At 31.1% G+C, this 15863-nt stretch overlaps 1 protein-coding gene and 1 long non-coding RNA gene across 6 annotated transcripts in view; one reads left to right on the top strand and one right to left on the bottom strand.

The window, feature by feature from the left end:
• LOC118206098 (uncharacterized) overlaps nucleotides 1-15863 on the top strand; it is a 223274-nt gene that overhangs the window by 22064 nt on the left and 185347 nt on the right. The gene's annotated exons all lie outside the window — the stretch shown is intronic.
• Nucleotides 13419-15863, bottom strand: part of LOC118193851 (uncharacterized) — a 333808-nt gene continuing 331363 nt past the window's right edge. For all 5 annotated transcript variants that reach the window (XR_015042681.1, XR_015042682.1, XR_015042683.1 and 2 more), the window contains one exon: nucleotides 13419-14748. The gene's annotated coding sequence lies outside the window, so the exon portion shown is untranslated. The remainder of the gene's footprint in view (nucleotides 14749-15863) is intronic.

Consider the following 15863-nt stretch of genomic DNA (forward strand, 5'->3'; position numbering starts at 1 on the left):
ATAATTTTATCATTTTCATCTCAGACTTAATAACCTCTAAAGCAAACAGTGCAGATAACAAGGGACAATTTTATTTTAAAACTAGTACTGGTGCATAACAGTATTTAAAACCTGCTAATTATTTTTCTCTAATATGTGTATTTAAGCATATGTGTGATCATAATTTTATGATTTGCATTTTCTCTTCATATCTTATACATTAAGTCTACTTAAGGTAGACTTACTCTTTGAAATATTAATTTATTCAAATTACTTTCAAATTACTTTCTATAATTTTTCTGTAATGTCTTCAGATTTTATGAAAAATTATGTCAAAGTTCATTAAGAGTGAAAATAAATTTTTTTGACTGTACGTAAAATGCTTGGAATAAAATACCTACTGAATAAAATACCTACTACTACTATCTTATATTTAAATTACTACTTTTTAAGTTGTAAAAATCTAATGCATTAGTTAGGCCATGTAAAGGTAAAACGGAAAAGAATAAATTTTACTTTTAAAATCTTAATAAGATTTATTAAAAGAAACACAACAAATTCCCCATGTACCACATAGTATTACATGGGGTTTACAGAAGTAAGTATGAAACACAATACAAAATAAACAGATCTTTAAGATTGGTTGCCAATTCTTGGATTTTTTCTAACTTTTAATTTGGGAATTAAACTTTATTTTTCATTGTAGAAATTTAATCTTGATCAGGTTAAATTGTTGCAAACATAAAGTAGAAAATAACCCGGAAATATGAATATGATATATCTTACATTTTTAATGAACAAAAGTTAATGGAACCAGTTATTGATCGGATTATCTTTTTTTCTGGAGCCTGCAAGACTAATTAACAAATTATGATTTTGTGCTTAATAAATGAAAATAATTCCGTAACACTTAACTAACCACTTTTCAGATAGCATTAAAATTCTTTTCTGAATTAATATTGTGTAAAATAAGTACTTCCGTTAAGTTCATTGAATCTCTGTGTGTGTAATTTCAAAACTTGACTAAGATGCTTAAGTTTTAATTTCCATGAAAAATCAATGAGTTCCTTCATCATCGCATCAGATCTCATCATCTTCATATACCAAATTAAAAAAGGATAATCCTTAATTTACTTCCTTTACTTCGCATATGATGTTTTTCCTAAACATTTATCAAAAAATAACAAATAAAAACTTAATTAAATTTAGCTTACTCTAATAATAAATTTTATCATTTCATAGTCGCTATTTGTCTCCGAATCTGTTGAAAAAGCAATCAGAAAGTTGCCAGGCATAATTACAATTAAAAGCATACCAGAATACAAACAACTTCGCAGAGTAAATATATTATTATTATCATTTAATGCAAGAAAACAGTTCGCCTGCCTAGACGGCATTCGATAATTGAGTTTAAGTTTTTCACAACTCTCTTTTGGCCTGAATTTAAACTATCTTATTACTTTTCTTAATCCCCGAAGCAATACGTGCTTCAAATAAGAAAAATGAATGCTTATAAGCATTTTCTAATAGGAAGGCCGTTGCTGTTTCTGCATACTGTTTATAGATGGCTTCTTCTAAGTTCTCGGAAATAACCATTTAGCAGATTAAAATCAGGTGTATTTGGGTGGAAGCATGGGTTTTGTCTTTTAATTAAAGATAAAGCAATATTTTTTGCTCCTTTGATTTATTTATTCTGAATTATTGCTACATAACCCAGATGTCTTAATTTTTCTTTTCTTTTCTTTTTTTTTTTTTTTTTTTTGAAAAAGAAGTTGCTGGCGTTGGGTTTTATTCTAGTTTTGAGTTTTATGATTCAATGAAATTAATTACGCTAGAAAAGAATTGTGAGATGTTGATGAATGCGTTTGGGCATTGTGGATCATAGTCCCTTCTGCCATCAATTTAATCTGGAGCACTTTAATTAATTAAAAAGTCCTTCATTTAGTTGTTTTCTTTTTCTTAAAAGTTGCATAGAAACTTGTCAGTTGAGAGTTAAAATATTAAATGCGGTTTCGCTTCTCTACTTTGAAATAAACGCAAACTTTGCGTGCATATAATGCAATTATCGTTCTAGACAGCAGTAAACGATACCAATTTTGGTTTTAAATCCATGAGGATGGCTGGTTATGAGCTTTTAGTTGCTGCTACAAAGAAAACAGAGGGCCGATTAGTTGCGATATATCTATCTTCTCATTTTTATCAACATTTTCCCTCTAATGTGTAGCTCCCAATCCGAATTGATTTCTTATAAAGCAGTATTTCAAGATATTATTTTGACACTCTCTTTCATAAACCTTTTATATCAAAGTCATTGTTGAGATTTTCTTTTCTTAACGCATTTTATCTAATAGTTTTTCAATACACTTGCATAGCATTTCTGTGTCAATGATGCTGCGAAACCTTATAAACTTTTTATTTTTTTTTATCCTGTGAAACAATTTTCTTAGGCTGTATATTGAGTCTTATATCGTATCTTTAAGTATGTAATTAAAAACATATGGGTCAAGAGTAACTAATGGATTGGGAGACAGTTTTTGGTGGTTCACAAAGCCTTTGAAAGTTTGCTTTGTCTGCTTACATTACTACGTATGTTTGTTTATAATTAATAAAAAAGTCTATATTCATTTAATTAAATTTTAGTAGTTCTCAGAGTCGGGACAATGGTAAGGTAAGTGAGGTACTTGCTCCAAGTGAACAACTAGAAAGGATGCCAAATTGTTACGAAAAGCAGATTTTGTTTTAGAAAATATATTATGATTTCTGATTTTAGACTTTAAGACATATCTAGAAAGCATAATTTTGAAATACTATATTTAAAGTAATAAAACTTTGTTAGAACTATTTAAGTTAGTTTTAGCATATAGTGTTCTTGATATATCATAAGTCGATATAACAAACAGTAAAATTGTTTGAATATGAACTAATTGATTTATTTTATTATCCTCTTATAATAGAGTTTACGTAATGTACATTTTTATTGGGCGGTTTCCTTTAATTCCAAGAAAGGGAGGATGAAATATTTTTATTATAAATAATCAAGTTAAATTAAGAGACGCATTAATATCATCAAAATTATTCTAAAAAATACTGGGACTTCACAATCTGTTATTTTTTAATATTAATGTTTATTGTTGAAGCTAAGGTACTGAAGTTGATTTATGCTTATAATCAATTACTTAAGTTGAAAATTTGCTCAGGAAACATATACTTCTCGGCATCAGTAATTTTGTACTGTCTCCCATCAATGTCAATTGGTATTCGATGCTTTTGGTGTAAGAAATCCTTATAAAATTCAGACTGATTCAATTTCTCCATAACAAATTTTGGGCCTTGAGGACATGGAAGTTGCCCAGACTTCGTTTTAGCAGACTAACGTACAAAATTGCATTGGGATGGCATCGATAGATTATATAATGATGTTTGAAAATTAAATACGCTCATTATAAATGCCCTTTATTCTACAGCATTCCTCTATTCTTCGTATAAATTGTGGCTTACTTCATTATTCATTACAAAGTTTACCATAGAACGAGACCTTGTAGATCGAATTTTTACCCTGTTTTATACATATTTAAATTCTTTCAGATACACATTTCGTTTCATTTACTGTTTTCATGAAATAGCTTTAATTATTATTAGAATTTTTAAAAGAATCGTATCAATAGAGACAAATAAACATAATAGAAATATTAGCTCTCTCTTCGCACAAGAGAAAAATTTTCTTAAGAAATGTAAAAATAAGAGAAAATGTTCTTAAGAAATGTGAAAATTTAGCTTTAAAAATAAATGAAACACAATTCGAAGAAAAACGGAAAAAGAAAGCTAATCAATTGAATTCTCAATAATCAATTGATAAAATGATTACATTTTCAGAAGAAGAATATTTTTATAGTAAAAAAGAAAAAAAAATATAGTTGCTCTAATATTACAATTAAAATGGATATATGAAAAATAAAGGAGTTAGCTCTCTAACTGCTGAATGAAAATGAAATGCTACTGGATTTATGTATCTTAAAAGGAGGTTCTTGTAACTAACACTTAAATTTCTAAATGATATAAATCCTTCAGAAAATTCGTGAGGAACATCTAGTTTCATGGAAAATTCTTGCTGTGAAACATAAATTAAACAAGTAAGTTTTGAAAAAAATTATTATCAATTTTGCTTTGTTAAAAGCAAGAGAAATTTTAATGCAAAAAAGTTTTGAAATTATAACAATATTTTTAAGTTAATTCCGTTTATATATAGCAGTAATATTATAGCACTTATTTGCTATTTATATATATCTATTATTTATTTGCTATTTATCTAAATGGTATTTTTTAAAACTTTCACATAAATTATTAAATTTATTATTTTCCTAAATATATAAAGTTAGGATTAAAACATTTTCTAATAGTTTATGGTATAATTCAATATATCTGCCTTTGCTGAATATAAAAGCGAAGAGACAAAGTTAACTACTTGTATAAAAAAAGCACTCACTGACCTCACTGCCGCAAGGAGAAAAATACCTGGACACAGCTCTGTTTGTGATTGAGTTGTACATTCATTTCTTACATAATGCGGCCCACCAGCGGCCGAGCGGTAAAGGCGCTGAACACTGGTAGTTCGGTCTGAGGTTCGAATCCCGCGAACGGGCTGGCTGCATGGGCGTTTTCGTGGTTTTCCCCATGTGTAACGTGTATACGAGCCAGTTTCCCTTAGAAAGTCCTCCACGAAAGGCATCCCTCCCTTTAGGCAGATAGCCCTCGTGTGCTTTGCCATAATTAAATACACCACCTTACATAATGCGTCTACAAAGTTTTAGAAATAAATTTGTATTAAACAAGAAACTGGGGACGAGACATTCTTATTTCATAGCTTTTACAATGTAAATCTTATACAATGCCTGGCATGCATAGTTACTTGAATTTTCGCGCACTCATCTTTTAAAATACTATTTAAATCCTTTGTTACTGTTTTCTGATTCTCTTCACTGAATTTAAAGAAATGCTTTTCGAGGAGAAATTTTACTTCGGGTCAGAGAAAGTAGTAATCAGGTGCCAAACCTGACGAATGAGGTGGATGATTGGGAACTGCGACGCTTTTCTTTGACAGAAGTTGCTTCACGAATATGGAATTGTGTGAAGGCGCATTGTCGGGCAGCAGTGAATTTTTTTGGCCTAACCCGCTGAATTATCTTCGAAAGATTGCCTGTTACTTCTTAGTAAATCATGCAGTTCACCATCTGTCCCTCGGAAAGAAATTCGTTGTAACTATGCGTTACCGCATAGTCTGTTTTGAGATTTCTGAAACACAAGTTTTTGTGAAGAATCAACTCCATCTCAAGCAGATGACTGCCATTTTGTCTCAGAACCATAACCAAAGAATTGAGCTTCATATCCAGTCCCACTGTGTTTGAAACATTTCGTTGTTTTCCCCACATTTTGCAAACTTTCATTAATATCCTTTGCTCACAGGAATCTATGGCATCAAATGTTCACTGGACCGAAGCAAATGAATAAGTGCAAAGAAAATTTTGCCTATAAACAGATGATATTTTGTTGTTGCTTATGCTCACTTGTCTGACGTAGTCAGGCCAAACCCACGAAATTCCTCGTGACAAGGAACGCAAGATTGCGCCTGTCGTTGGCAACAGCCTTGAGCATCTAACAGGTGACAGTGCGATTTGGCTCAGTTTCTCCCCCCCCCCCAATTTTGATGGGCTGCCCGGAGAGAACGGGTCCGAGAGTCTGCCACCACTCTCCCGTTCCACCAAACCCCATGAGAGGACTTTTTGGATATTTAGAGTGCCGCCGTGCCTCACCGGCACTATACATTTACAAACATCCATGCCTTCCCCGGGATTCGAACCCGGGCCCTTCGACACGGCAGTCAGCGATGCTAACCACTATATCGGTTAGGCGGCAGAGATGATATTTTAGAGGAACCAAGCTGAGATGCCACAATAATAATTTTTGCCAATTATCGTTTGTTAATATTACTGGAATTTGTTAAAAATTAATCCTAAAACTTTGTAGATGCTATATTTCATTGTTACATAATGTTTAGAATTCTTGTTTCTTCTGGGCAGATGGTCCCTAGGGCTTAAAAATTTGAGAAACACCACTGTAGGTCATGCATTTCATTTTCTTCAAAATTTTGAGCATTGTTAACATTTTAATATCTCTATCTAGTGGCTTTGGAAATATAATCAAGAAAATAACTCCTTCTTGCAATGTTTTCAAGAACTTTGTTGTTTCAAGATATTTGACAGCGTCAGGGTTAACCCTAAATATGAGATGAATTTTAGGATGTAATACAGGTATCGTATCTGAAACGAGTGGCTAAATTTCTTTTGTTTGGAATTCGATTATTGTCTGAACGAGTTTACTGCATGGTCTTACTGTTATTGTTTCCTTGTAAAAGGTAAAGGAACTATTGTAATCGCAAAAAAATTACCGTTAACAGATTTAAACAGAACTAAATATCCACTTTGACCGTTTCTGAATTCATGTAGACTACTTCTTTGCGTGATGTCTGTATGTACGGACAGAACAAAGGACGCTTTATTCCCAAACGAATTGTAAAATGGATTCAAAATGGACATTTCGTGACGTCTCTACGTACTTACGTACGTATATATCTCTCATAACTCAAAAAAAGTTAGCCATAGAAGGTTAACATTCTCCGACCAACCGAGATCGTGGTTAGTGACTTTGTCGCACCTAAGGGCTCAGATTCAAACCTCGGCAAAGGCATGGACGTTTGTAAATGTATAGTGTCTGTGCGGCATGGGAGCACTCAAAATATGTGGCTAGTTGAAAGTCCTCTCGAGAGGCTGTCGTAGGGGAAGAAGGGTGGGAGTTCTTAGGCCAACCCCCGCGGTTGCTCTCCTTCAGAAATGGAGGCGGAACTGAGCCAAGTCGTACTGTCACCTTTATGATGCCCAAGGCTCTTGCTAACGACAGGCGCAGTATTGCCGCCTCGTCACGATGAATTTTGTGGGCTTGATGTGGTATCAGACAAGTGAGGAGATTAGTCACAACAACAACGTATATGAGGGTGCTATAACATCTAATTGTGCAGCTCCCTTTTTTTATAGCAGTCGGCAGTAACAAAAGACTATCTATTTACCCACCCCTTTATCTGACTTAAAAATCCTTACCCGGCCTTTATTTTTGAAATTGTGGGTGTTAGTTATATACTTTCAATTACAGAAGTGTTTTAAAGGACTAAAATATTAATGGGTTGGCAATGTTAAATTAAAAAAATAATAATTTTGAACAACTAAAGAAATATAACTTTTTATTATATTATAATAAATAATGAAATGCGCATAAATAATGAATCGCATAAAAATAAGAATGCGAGAAGTTTGACCCCAATGCGACAAAAATTAAGCGGGATATTTAATTTTAAAATTTGCAATTGGGATGTCATAGGAAACCTGGCGTGAGGAATCGGGTAAATAAGTTATAATAATTCCAGGAAATAAATTTTAATGAAGTACAGCCAAAAATGTGTATTATTTGATGGGCGGTGAAAGGAAGCCATGTAATGTCCATTATTATTGTTTCTGATGGGTAACATAAATATAAGGAAGTTTCCTTTAAGAAAACGAAAATATGTTTATTTGGATAGCTAACCTTATTGCACAGCCCTATTGCTATATTGCTTTCTTAGCATAGAATCTATCCTATGAAATCGATTGTATAAAGAGCCTAACTCTAGTTTTCTCCTGATTTTGATCCAACACAGATTTATAAAGTTATAAAGAGTTTCTTTAATGAAAAGAATATTTATTACAGATTAATATTTAGCTTAGTGAGCGCACATTTTTAACCACACGAGAAAGGATAAGAACGGCTCTTGCCTCTGATAAAAATTAAAAACAGGACAGATATAAAAATCTAACACTTAAAATACTTGTGTAAAATAATGAAACATATTTAAAAAACACTAAGACCTTCCTCAGGTATCATAGCTGTGAACGTTGTTTATACCGGGTGTCCCATAAATATTGGTGCAAACATTAAGACAGGACTAAGAGCACACAAAATGACTGAGAATTGCATAGCAAGCCACTGCTTCTCATTGAACTGAGAAAGCACGTTGCTACCCAATCGTGTTCATTGATTGAGAACTGCTCATTTTGAACTGCTGAAAAATCATTTAATTGCAAAATTCTTGTTCTCCATAAAGAGGGAGAAAGTAATGGTGAAACATAACTTTAGTTGTGAAATAACGCAACAGCTTAATTGACTATCGGTTTTGTTGAGGGACTTTAGTAGCTATTCAGAAATAGTATTTCTAGTCATTTATGCTACAGATTTACATCTAATTTATTTCTCCTACGTTAACAGTATCAAAAACCTTTACAGTAATTCCGTCAAATGTATCCTGTTTTCCCATTTCTTCTTTCTTGCTCGCTTATTTAATTGCATAGCAATCGGAGTAGAATATAGTTATTACAAAATTAATTCTTTTATTTTTAATTGCATATTTAATTTCTAAATGCAGATTTAAATTTTCAGCTGGCAAAAATGCATTTCAACTTTTTGAAAAAGTGATTTTATAGCTTAAATTTAATATAATTAATGTTTTGTGACTTGCTTTCAGTATCTTCAACAAAGTTTTTTAGATATTTTTAAAGGTGATATGCCGGTCTTGTTTATCGCTATATATTTTAATTGTAGCTTTTTGACAAGGCTTTTCCAGAAATTTCCGAAATATGCCTGATAAGAAGTTACAAGTGGAAGAAAGGTGTACCTATTTATTTTGAGCTAATTTCCTTTTAACATCTGAAATACAAAGTGGCAAATGCGAAAAAAAATTGAAAGAAATATTGTTAAATATTTTTACCTCTGTTTATCACTTTATTATGCATTGAAATAACTGCATTTGACTTCAGTATATAAGGCCTGAACACATTTGCTTAGTAACAGGGTTGTATTGGTTTATTTGGATGACGCGGCAAAGCAGGCTTCGTAAAGGATTTTCATGACATTCCAATGAATGAAGATTCTGAAGATATAGAACTGATAGAATCATGAAAGATGAAAGCTTAAATATATGCAAAATTTTTTTTTAAATTTTAAACATTTAAGTAATTCTATAGGAGGAAGAATTATTACCTAGAATGTTCGAGTTTAAGAAATGTAGCGTTAGTAATGAAATTTTTACAGTAAATGTCTGTTTATAATTTCGGAAATGAAAACTAAGAAACCATAATAAATGATGAATAAAAATTATTTAAGTTTAATAAAATGAGTAATATACTGAATAAATAAATGTAGGTATTTAAAAATCAAATCTTTAATACATTAACAGGACAAAGGAATAATACAATATAACATTGGGACATGACTGCATTTACTGATGACATGAGAAATGTTAAGTGTTTTTAGTATCATTTTGTTATGTAATGTAAGCAAAGCCTGCTATATTATTCGACTTTTTCAACCAATTCTTTTTATATTTATGAAAGATCAAATTAAATCCTAATTATTTAAGACCAAATTCAGACTTAATTTTAAACAATAACTTACAATGAAGTAATCTAATTGTTGAATGAAATATGTTTCTTTATTAAAAATCAGGCATTTTTATATTTATGCTTTGAAGATAGACTTTAAATTGAAACTTTATCTGAGTTTTCATAATGATAGGGATGTTATGATTAGTGTTTATGCTTTTATAATTTAATGATGTTTTTCTGATTTTTTCCCCTTATTTACAAATATTGTTTGCGTAACATTTAAAAAATAACTTTCCTCTCTTTTTGTTAAAGTAACCCTTGGTACATCATTATAGGCAACTGATTGCACTGTAACTGTGTATACTAGTTACAGTGCAATGTCATTTATTATTAGATTATTCAGATAGGAAAACATAGATGTCAGAACTCCTGTTAATTTAAACAAGAGCTTTGATGCGCTTCGTTTAAAACCAAGAATTGTGAAGCATTAGTCATAACAGTGTTTTAAAATTACTGAAAGTAATTAAAACAATGATCCGTTTTTTGCTGCGATTATATTCTTTAAGTACTATTCATGCTTTATTTTTTATTGAACACCGAAATAAAGATGTTGCATTATTGCAAAAATCTTTTGTTATGATTTATTTAATTATTATGATTGATCTTTAAAAAGGTACAGATCAAATTAATTAATAAATAAACAACTAAGTAGTGTACGTTACTCAGGAAACATCTGGGTTTCAAGGAAAAGGAAAGATTTATATGCGTTTTCACTTAAATTTATATTTTTTAGAAATAACATTAAATTTCTAAATAACAACACAATAATCTTCAATTGATGAAAAAAGTGTCATGCTTCTTGAGCAAGGTTTGGGCGTTACCCATTTTTGTTTGGGTATGCTAGAATCGTTTTTGTTTTTTTCCCCTTTAAAATTTAGTATTTTTAAATTATCATTACTTGAGATTTACATAGATTCTCCAAAGATTTAGGACTAATAATTCCAGCAAGGCTGACAAACAATAATTGTTACGACATTTCAACTTACGTTTTCTAAAATCTCGTCGCTTTACGAACGAAATTTTCTATGTAGTAACTCGTCCGATGAACATCTAAAGTCATGGATTTGAAAGCTGAGCAAAGAATTTTGAGAAACGATTTTGCTGTAAAAATAGCAGGAGAGACTTCTGAAATATGTAAATCATACAGGGATCAAACATTAACACCAACCAAGACTTCCTCTTAGTACCGACAAGGCATGGTCTCTTAATACAGTAGTTCGATGGAAAACTGAAATAGTATCTTGATAATGAACTCAGAAGCAATCGCCTTTCTCAATCTCGAACGAAAGAGAGAACATAGGAAAAGATCGCCATTTACTGCTGGAAAAGCTTCGAATGATAGTTGTTAAGCTTAATATCAATAAAGACACTGCTCACAAAGTTGAAGTGGAACATCTTGAGAAACTAAAAATTTGTTCTAGTTTTGTCACGCATCGACTGCAGAATAGAAAGAGGTCGAATATTCACATGACATTATTTCATGTGGACAGTAGGTATTAGTCCTGATTTTTTCAGACAAATTGTGAACGGAAATAAAACTTGCCTTTACTGTTCTCAGGACAAAACGGAAAACACCTGCTTGGGTTAGAGGATTACTAGAAACATCGTCTTAAGAAATGACAAATAAAAAAGATTTTGCTGACCCTTTTTGGCTAAAAAGGAGTGATTCGTAATAAATTTATATCTGTGGGGTAGATGGTGAACTCCATATTTTATAAAGATATAATTTACAAACTTCTGTATCGAATTCAATGCATTGGGTCTTAAAAAACTCGATGATGTTAACAGTTTCACGACAATGTGCTGTCATACTTTTTCCATTCTCATTAAGTAGTTTCTAGCTAAGAAAAGTGTTATAGCTCTCAATCACCCAATTATTCACTCGATTTAGCTCCTGAAGATTACTTTATCTTGTCTAAATTAAAGTTTCACCCCATATCATGTTTCTATAGTATTGAAGATATTCAGAAAACCGTAATCTGAGACTCAAATAATATTCCGAAAGATGAACTCTAAAAATGAATCAAGCGCTGTTAAGAATGTTTTTTTTTTTAATCCAATGGCGGGCACTTGCCTATTTAAACACTGGCTACTCTTAAGGCCAGAAGTGCTGGCCATTTTATTGTGGAAGCACTTAATAGGCAGCTATCGTTACCTCCTAAGAAGGGTCGGACAGTTACAACCATGCCTTCACCGGGATTCGAACCCGGGCCCTTTAGTACCGCAGTAAGTTACGTTAAATACTATACCGTCTGGGTGGCACTGGTAAGAATTTGCCAAGCGCTATTCAGACTTAGAAGGCTTGTATTTTGAAGGCTGAGAAGTAGAAAAGCTCTTTTCTTCATTCTAGTACTAAATCTTTCGAGATCGATTTGTATACATTTAAAAATCTGTAAACTGTGTGAAATTCTTTTTAAATTAAATATAAAAGTGTTTTATAAGTATAGCAATACACTTTCATAACTTATGGCTTTTGTTAAAGAATAAAATTCTTAAGCAATTCCTTAAAGATTAATTATTTATTTAAAATACCTTTAACTTAAGTTTTAATGATTGGTAAATGTGATGAAAGAGCATCTGCTGTTCCTAATTTGTAACCACTTCCAGGTTTTAAATTTCTTCCTATGTCCCAGAATATGTCCTGAAAGGTTTCCGCTTTTTTGCATGAATAATACTAAAACCGGCACATTTGTTATAGTGGAGCCTGAAATGTGCTGTATCCCTCCTGGAACATTCTTTGGGTTCTTGTTTAAATTAATATATAAATCATAAAATAATAGCAGTATATTTGGATTGATCCAATAAACATTAAAATACATAAAAATAAACTGCTTTCTAAATTTAGTCCTGCTCACAAATATTATAAAGAAAATTGATGTGCTTTAAGTGATCTTAGCTATAAAGTAATTAAAATAATGGCATCATCACTTTTACTGTAAATAAACTCCAGAGGGTTTCTCACCATGCACTGGCCTTGTAGTTAAAATAATAAGAATAAGAAATGAACTGTAATATCTCTGCATATTTAGATTTACAAGTACCTAATTTTCTAACTTTACAAATAAACGTATTGTTTCTAAAACAAGGAATTTATTTAATCAAAAAGCGCCGTATTGCTTTATGTCATATTATGGTGACAAAATTTAGTTTCCCTTTTCAAATTAATTTTTAATTAAAAACTTTTTATTATTCTTCCTAAATAGTGAAAGAAATATACCTTTTGCATTCCTCTGTTGACATATCTGGCATATCTTTTTTGAGACATATCTGCCCTCACTGTGAAATTACAGTATTATTAGGAAAATAGACACGCTTGCCTTTGCTTCGGATCGTTAGAATATGAACTCAAGTTTTAGGATATTCTCTGTGAATATTTGTCTCCTGCATTAAAATGTTATCAGAAAATTACATTATTAGTAAGATAGAACTATTTGAAATTATTACCCAAATAATGTCTCTTTTTTACAAATTTTAATCTGTGTTTAAAAATTCATTTAAATATTTAGACAGAACACGTTAGATTTCTTTGAAAGGTGACAGGGTATAAATAAAGTAAAATCATCAGAATTTCTTAGAAAACTATTATGTATTTCATATTTAGATAATATCTGTTTGTGCACAACATCATCTCTATTAAAAATTGCATACAAATCTTTAAATAGAACTTATGTATACAAATCTTTAAATAGAGCTTAGTTTTTTCTGAATTTTTTGGAAACGCCAGTGTGAAGTAAAATAATGAGAATTTCTAAGAAAGCTTTTATATATTTTATACAAAAATAATGTTTGTTTGTTCGCATCTTCATCTGTATTTTAAAATATTTCAAAAAGTATTGGCAGCAATAAGTATGCTTAGCGTTTTCTGAAGAAAGTCAGAAAAGTTAAAACGGCTTATGTAGATATAAATCAAAATCATCAGAAGTTTAAAGAAAACTTTAATATGCGTTACATTTTCAACATGAAATACTAATGTTTCATATTTTCAGTATGAAGAAGAAAACATAAAACAAATTTCTTTTCTCCTGCTTATTTGAAAATAAATATCAGTGTGTTATAGATTAATATTAAATAAAAGAACATTTTCTGTCATTTTTCTATCTTCTGTTTTCGTTGCTCATCTTCAGTCTTGCTCACCTTCCAATAAACTCATGATATATGTTCTCGTATAAATACGTTTAAAAGGAGTTAATTTTAGGCTTTATTTATCTAGTATTTTGCCAATATTCCAGTGTGAAAGCTTTCATCATCTTCAGAGCATTGTTGTGTAACTGACATGCAAGTATGCATTCCGAGCAAACTGACTACATTGATGAATGCGCAGCTATTTATATCCCAATTCATGGACTTCCAGATTCAGAATTTACCACATAGGTATGTGGTAAACTCTTAAATCCACATAGGTAAACTCTTAAGTTCCGATTTCTCAGGAAAGCTGTTTCCTTTGCAACATTCTTCATTACTCTCTTCAGCATCCGAATTTTTTTTTTTTTTTTTTTTTTTTTTTTATGTGCGTTTTTGGATTACAAAAGACCTTTATGACTTCTCACAAAACAAGTTATTATTTATCTCTTTTCTTCAGGATCTTAGCTTCATATTTAATGTGATGTAAGCATAAGGCATGTCTCCTGAATAATTGACTTTCAGAGCTGGAATAAGTGAATGTACGAACGGTATTTCAAAACTCATCCCTTCTTCCCTATGTTAAGTGTACTTCGATCTACAATCTGATGCACAAACACATGACATTTTATGAACATCAGGTCATAATGAATTTTTAATTACACTTTTCAATACTAAATTTCTGTTTTCAGGTTAAATTTAAAGAGTGGCAGAATTCAGTTATGCGTTTCGTAGTTCTTCAGAAATATTTTTAACATTCATCTAGAAGTAATATATTAAAATATCTAGAGCTGATACATAATAACAAGCTACAGTGCTAGTGATTGCAGTTTACCTTTAATTAGAGCGTAATTTCACAATCATTGCTTCCAAAGTTGCCAAAGTCATTTCTTGAGTGTTGTTTCAATAATATTTGTAATTTCTGTTTGAAATATTTATTATATGGATTCTAGCTTTACTATGCACTTTTACTGCCTTCATATTTAAATCAGGAGCTTGATAATCATGATTATATGAGGTCTGGATAACGTATTTCTCATGTCAGAGATCCTATATTTCCAATCTATCTCTGCGTCAGGTCTCTGTTACGATGAATACATATACAGTCCCAGCATAGAATAGCAATCAGCTAGAATGAAAAATGTACAAATTTATTAATACGCATATATAATAATAATTTACAATAATGCTAAATATAAATATATATAAGTGTGTGTGTGCGTTGGCACAGTTTTCCGAGCTGTCTGTATTTTAGTCAGTTTAGTTTCAACATTTTGAGCATGTGTTTCCCACCCCTGCATTTCGATGTTAATACTAGGGTTGTCTGCTAAAAGTTTTCTTTAAATTATCGAGGAAAAAAGTTTAGATCAATTATTTTTCTAGATTATTAGTTTCAGTATTTGTGCAAGATAATCCTATTAAAAATTGAGAGTACTTCTAATCTGTAATGAAACAGTATGATTTATTATAACAGGGCTATTTATTTCGTAGTAGGTCAACTGTTTCCAATGGTGAAATACTACGTATTCAAATTAGGAAAGACTGATTTAAAATAAGAAGAAAAATGTGGAAGATTAAAGATTGATAAAAGTTACAAAAGAATGTATATTTATTGTATGTCTAAACTAAACCTAACAAACCACAATAAAGATAGAACAAAACAAACAGAGTGGTTATTAATGCATAGGGATGTAAATAAATTCTCATATAAACATAGATAATGCATACTCGGTAAACAGGAAGAATACGGAGATTAGATAGAAGAAACATTGTTCATAGTGTTATTGAAAGCCAATGTTTATTGTTTAAGAATAGATATTAAATTAAACTGAGTCTCACGAATTGAAAGTTTCTGTTGTAATTTATGATTTTCGCAAGATTCTCTCATAGTGGGAAATTAAAAATTAGAAGAGTGGGGAAAAGTGTTAAAATCAACTCAACTATGATTAAGAAAAAGTTTTACTTCTGAATATTTACAGGAGCAGTTCCATTTCTTCTGATGTTTACAGGAAGATTTCCATTTTTCCTATTGACTATCAAAGAGTGAAACTTCATCAAGACGAAGTAAAAAGTAATATTACGAAAAGTACTTCTGCATGCGTTAAAACAAATGAACATTGATACAAATGTTACACGTATACTTTTTCAAAGCATTTCTGCGAAATTCCATGACGTTTCACTTACGGACTATTGTACCTTTTGTCTCTTGAAAAGCGCTCTTTCTAAGCGCAAGCCCACCACAAT

This window comes from Stegodyphus dumicola, chromosome 8 (assembly GCF_044657685.1).
Source record: "Stegodyphus dumicola isolate Sdum_Otavi_A_Nest chromosome 8, ASM4465768v1".
NCBI classification, from domain to species: Eukaryota; Metazoa; Arthropoda; class Arachnida; order Araneae; family Eresidae; genus Stegodyphus; species Stegodyphus dumicola.